Source organism: Microtus oregoni, unplaced genomic scaffold (assembly GCF_018167655.1).
Source record: "Microtus oregoni isolate MIOR12 unplaced genomic scaffold, Mior012 000030F_ref0000283, whole genome shotgun sequence".
Lineage (NCBI taxonomy): Eukaryota > Metazoa > Chordata > Mammalia > Rodentia > Cricetidae > Microtus > Microtus oregoni.
Window position 1 is genome coordinate 1,770,882 of NW_024543089.1, and position 4,987 is coordinate 1,775,868.

Here is a 4,987-nt window from a genome sequence, read left to right on the forward strand (position 1 = left end):
CCCCCTCCCAAACACTTAATATCAATTCGCATAATTGTCACCCACATTCAGAGGGCCCAGTACAGGCCTATGTAGATTCCCCAAATGTCTGTCCGGAGTTCTTGAGTTCCTACTAGCTGTCTCTGTGGTTTTTCCCATCATGATTTTGACCTACCTTGCTTGTATGATACTTCCTTCCTCTCTTCAACTGAATTCCAGTAGCTCACACCAGTGTTTGGCTGTGAATCACTGCATTAACTTCCATCAGGTTAGAAGGTTCTACGATGACAATTAGGGTAGTCACAAATCTGATTACAGGGGAAGGTCAGTTTAGGCACCCTCTCCACTATTGCTAAAAGTCTTAGCTGTGGTAATCCTTTTAGATTTCTGGGAATTTCTCTAGTACCAGGTTTATCCCTAACCCCATAATTGTTCCCCATATAGACATCTCTCATTTTTCTCCTTCTCCATCTCTCCCCCAACTCAGTCATCTCAATCCCTCATGTTCCCATCCCTGTCCCCTCTCTTCTACCTCCTCCCAGTTTTCTCAGGAGATCTTAACTATTTCCCATTCCTGGGGCTCTCCATGTGTGTCCCTCTTAAAGTCCTCTTTTTACCTAGTTTCTCTGGAGTTGGGGACTGTAGCCTAGTTATCTTTTGCTTTACATCTACTTATGATTGAGTACATACTGTATTTGTCTTTGTGGGTATGGGTTAACTCACTCAGGATAGTTTTTTTCTAGTTCCATTTATTTGCCTTCAAATTTCAGATGTCATTTTTTTTACTATAGAATAATTTTCCATTATGTAAATGTATCATATTTTCTTTATTCATTTTTTGATTGAGGGGCATCTAAGTTGTTTCAAGGTTCTGGCATAAATTCACACAACTATAAATACCTGATTTTGAAAAAGAAGCAATAAATATACAATGGGGAAAAAGTTCCTTGTAGGCCGATACTGCTAGCTCATTTTCCAACTGCTCAGACCCGAATAATCACAAAGAAAATAAATTAATTATAAAACTGCTTGGCCTATTAGCTCAGGCTTCTTATTAACTAGCTCTTACTTCTTAAAGTAACTCATTTCACAAGGTTGTGGCTTACTGGTATGTTTCTAGTCTGACACTTATCTTCCTTGGCAGCTACATGATATATCTCTGCTTTCTATATATCTCTGTTCAGATTTTTTCCTGTCTTTACTCTGTTAAGCCATTGGCTGAAAGCAGCTTCTTTATTAACCAATGGCAATAAAACATTTTCACAGCATACTGAGGAAAATCCCACATCAGACCCTGACATAAATCCACATACCTATAAACATCTGATTTTTGACAAAGGTGCCACAAATAAACAATGGAAAAAAAGAATCTGCAACAAATAGTGCTGTCATAACTGGATGTCAACATATAGAAGAATGCAAATAAATCCACATCTATCCTAATGCATAAAACTCAAGCCCAAGTAGATCAAAGACTTCAACATTTGATATAACCTAGTTATATCAAAGTTGATAGAAGAGAAAGTGAGGAGTATCTTTGAATACATTGACACAGGAGACTATTTCCTGAATATAAAACTAGTAGCATGGACACTGAGAACAACAATTAATAAATTGGGCCTCTTAAAACTAAAAAGCTTCTGTAAGACAAAGGACACTTTCAGTAAGTGAAGACAGCAGCCTACAGAATGAGAAAAGAGCTTTACCAACTCCATATCTGAAAGAGGGCTGATCTCCAAAATATATAAAGAACTCAAGAAACTAGACATCTAAATACAAAATAATTGAACTAAAAAAATGGGTACAGGGTTAAAGAGGGAATTCAATAAAAGAATCTCAAATGGCTGAAAGATACATAAGAAATTGCTCGACATCCTTAGCCATTAGAGAAATGCAAATCAAAATGACTCTGAGATATAGTAGGAGGTGATATTAATCTGTGTATCACCACAAGGTCATGGCCTACCAGTAAAGTTTCAGCACGTCTACCTCCATGGCATCTCCCTGACTCTTTCCTTCTCCCAGCACTCAGTTTTGTCTTCCTTGCCTACCTATGTTTTGCCTTATCAACAGTCCAAGGCAGTTTCTTTATTCATTAACCAAGAAAAGCAACACACAGACAGAAGAACCTTCCACACTACTGAGATATCATCTTACATTGGTCAGAATGACTAAGATCAAAAAAACTTATGACTCTTTATGCTGGATAAGATGTAGAGTAAGAGAAACACTCCTTCATTACTAGTGGGAGTGTAAATTTATACAGCTTCATTGGAAATCAGTATGGTGGTTTCTCAGAAAGTTGGGAATCAGTCTACCTCAAAACTCAGCAATACCACTCTTGAGCATATACCCAAAAGCATACATAATCAGACCACAAGGACATTTGCTCAATTATCTTCGTAGCAGCATATTTCTATCAATCAGAACCTAGAGACAACCTAGATGACCCTCAACCAAAGAATGGATAAAGAAAATGTGATACATTTGGACAATGGATTATTACTCAGCAGAAAAAGAAAATGGTATCATAAAATTTTCAGACAAATGAATGGAACTAGAAAGAACCATCCTGAATAAAGTGATCACATCCAGAAAGACAAATACAGTATGTACTCACTCATAAATGGATATTAGATGTAAAGCAAAAAATAACCAGGGCACAATCCATTACCCCAGAGAAGATAGGTATAAAGGAGGACCCTAAGAGGGACAAATATGGAGTGGGCCAGGAAGTGAAAATAGTTGAGATTTCCTGGGTAAGCTATGAGGGAGGGGTGTAAGAGAGGGGAATGAAGTATGAGAACATGAGTGATTGTGATAGCTGAGTTGGGGAAGGAATGGAGAAGAAGAGCAATGAAAGAGCTATCTTGATTGAATTATTTTAATTATTCCCATTTTCATTTGACAGTAAGCTATAAACATTTACATATGTTAAATTTAGTTTTGAGTTTCTTCAACTTGTGAAAAAACATCAGCTGGGACTGGAGAGATGGCTTAGGGATATTCCCAGTATCTGCATGGCAGCTCACAACTGTCTGTAACTCCAATTCTGGAGGATCTGCCACCCTCAAACAGATATAAATGCAGGGAAAACACCAATGCACATAAAGTAAAATAAAAATTAAATTAAATATTAAAAAAAGATCAACCGTGGTCATGGTCCATATGTAGAGTTTACAGTCACAATACCGTTTATGAAGTATCAAGTGCTAATAGTAGAAGGAGCTGAATAGTACAAGAAGGAACTAGATGAAGTTTTCTCTTATTTACATTAAAATACAGAGCAAGTCTCATTTTCATGCTATAGAGATTTGCATTGGTATGGATCTTGGTTTATTGATACACATTTAAGGTCAATTGTTTTATACTGTATTTATGCATTTCTGATATTAATTAAGGTATTGTGTTTGTGCAGCTCATTTAGAAATGCAATGTGTAATTAAGAAATATAGGCTAATAGATAATCATCTATAAAAGTCAATCTTGTCATGTTAGTTAGATTTTCTAGATGAACAGAGATTATTTCAGATGGATAGACATTCTTCAAACCTTTCAAAGATTACAAAATATGGCATTTAATATGTTTAATAACTTAGGACTTTTTATGACAATGAGGCACATCTGCTCCTGGCAGTACCAAGCTACTTCAAGAGGATGATTGGCACTGAAGAGGCTCCTTATAGAATTGGTTAGCCATTTTGGGTAAGAAACTGCTCTTGTCTGGACAGCTCAATTACTGGACATGCAGGACCCACAGAGAAACGACTATTGAACTTGCATAAAGGAGAGAAAGGGCATTCTGGGTTCCTGTTTCATGAAAGAGTCGGCCAGACACAGAAAAAAGTGACTGAAAAGTCTGCTGGATACTATGGGCCTGTAGGCTGATGATAGATGCCCCAATGATACAGAAAAACTTTGGGTGGCTATTCAGGCAGCAAGATGTCTCTGTCAATTCTAGAGTCCTGGAAGAAGTTAACAATGCACTTCTTGTTTTCTTAGGTAATATTATATCCTTCTGGAGTCATTGATGGAGTTGAAGAATAGGATAGTTTTCATTTTCCTTACATATGATAAAAGATAAAGTAGATATAAATATTGTAACTGTAATTCTTGCTTGATACCTGTTTTGTTATATATAATTTTAGTATGGTAAAGTTAAAACCTTCCTTTTTGTTTAAACAGAAAAGGGGAAATGGTGTGGAAGTTCCTTCTGTCTTTTGTTGCTCTTATTGGTTAATGAACAAAGAAACTGGCTTGCCCTGATAGGCTATAACAGAGCTAGGTGGGGAAAACTAAACTGAATGCAGGAAGAAAGAAGAAGCAGTAAAGGAGAATTAATGTAGGCCCCACTGGAGACAGACTCATAATGGAATTTACCTGGTAAGCCACAGCCATGGGGTGATACACAGATTAATAGAAATGGCTTAGTTTACAATATGAGTTAGCCATAAATATGCTTAAGCTATTGGCCAAACAATATTGGAAGTAATATGGTTTTTGTGTAGTTATTTTGGGGCTGAGTAGCTAGGAACCAACAAGCGACCTCACTGCAACACCTTCATACAGATCCTTTCATATAAGGAAGGCCATAGACACATAAAGTAAAACAGTATGTTTGATGTTGTTTCAGTTTGCCACTATTTTACTTAGTGCAGAGTGTTAGCTGTTGTGTGAACTTTAATTGGTCTTAATAATAAAAACCTGTGGTCACATATTGGGGTAAATTCTGAAAAATCAGTAAAGTAAAGAAGTCAGCCATTAGAGAGACTTTATACCTCTCCAGAATCCTCAAACCGGAGGTTAACTAGTATGGCTTGCTCTGCACTCTGATCTTCAGGAAAGCTTCATTTGTTACAGAACAAACAAAATATCACCACAGCAATTTCAGGTCCTCAGAACTTGGGTGGGTTTGAGAAGAATCTCTCTGCTAATGAGAGTAAATGTGAGAGCGACCAGTTGTTGCTCTCTGTGGTAGTTGTTCACAATGCCTGAAGCATAATAAATA